The 810-nt window shown below is 52.1% G+C and overlaps 1 protein-coding gene across 1 annotated transcript in view; it reads right to left on the bottom strand.

Moving 5' to 3' along the window:
- NVL (nuclear VCP like) overlaps nt 1-786 on the bottom strand; it is a 133,538-nt gene extending 132,752 nt beyond the window's left edge. Inside the window, exon 1 of the mRNA XM_027775238.1 lies at nt 553-786. The gene's annotated coding sequence lies outside the window, so the exon portion shown is untranslated. The remainder of the gene's footprint in view (nt 1-552) is intronic.
- Nucleotides 787-810: the final 24 nt, after the last annotated feature.

The following is an 810-nucleotide window of genomic DNA, read 5'->3' as shown; positions in this document are numbered from 1 at the left end:
AGGGAAAGTGAGAAAGCAACACCTGGCCGTGATTTTTAAGCCTCTAGTTCAGGACTCATACAGTGATGGAACCGTCATGCCATCTGCTGGCTTCTGTATCCAGTTTTTAAAAAGGTATTAAAAAAAAAAAAAGGCATTAACGTCCTTGGGCCGGCAGGTGGCATGGTGGTGAAGGGTGCTGACTCCTACATGGCCGACCGCGTTCAAGTCCCGGACCTGGCGGCTTGCTTTCTCACTTTCCCTCTCTCTCACTCTCCCTCATTCTGTCCTTCTCTGGTCAAATTAAAATAAATAAGTAAGTAAATAAATAAAGTTTAAAAAAAGATATTAACGTCCAGAGGGGGAAAGAAACATTATTATAATGAGGTCACAGTGGAATGGCAATTTTCAACTGTCAAGCTTTCAGATGAAAACGTTAACACTTCTAAGTCAGAGAACAGTTTCTGACATATACTAGAATGTAGTGGGCAAGAGCGGACACTAAAGATCATTTCACACATGACACAGCACTTCTCCTGGGGTCCAGATGAAAAGCGTGTTGTAAATACTCACTGGGTGCCCGGCACCGTTTCTGGGAACACTGCATCAGACGCCCGGGGCGGGCCCTGCTCCCCTTCGCAGTGCAGTCGCAGCAGTGAACTACACTTCCCGGCATGCATCAGAACGGCGGTAGGGCGTTTTATAAAAGGCGAACTACAACTCCCGGCGGGCGGCGCCAGGCGGGGAGGACGCCACGCCCCAGCCAGCCGGGCCGAGGCCTGTCAGGGGCGGGGCGGGGGCCCGGGAGCCGGCGGGGGGGGGGGCCGGCGG

This window comes from Tupaia chinensis, unplaced genomic scaffold (assembly GCF_000334495.1).
Source record: "Tupaia chinensis unplaced genomic scaffold, TupChi_1.0 Scaffold000532_1, whole genome shotgun sequence".
Taxonomy (NCBI): Eukaryota; Metazoa; Chordata; class Mammalia; order Scandentia; family Tupaiidae; genus Tupaia; species Tupaia belangeri.
Note: the sequence above shows the minus strand (reverse complement) of the source record. Positions and strands in the feature narration are given on the sequence as shown.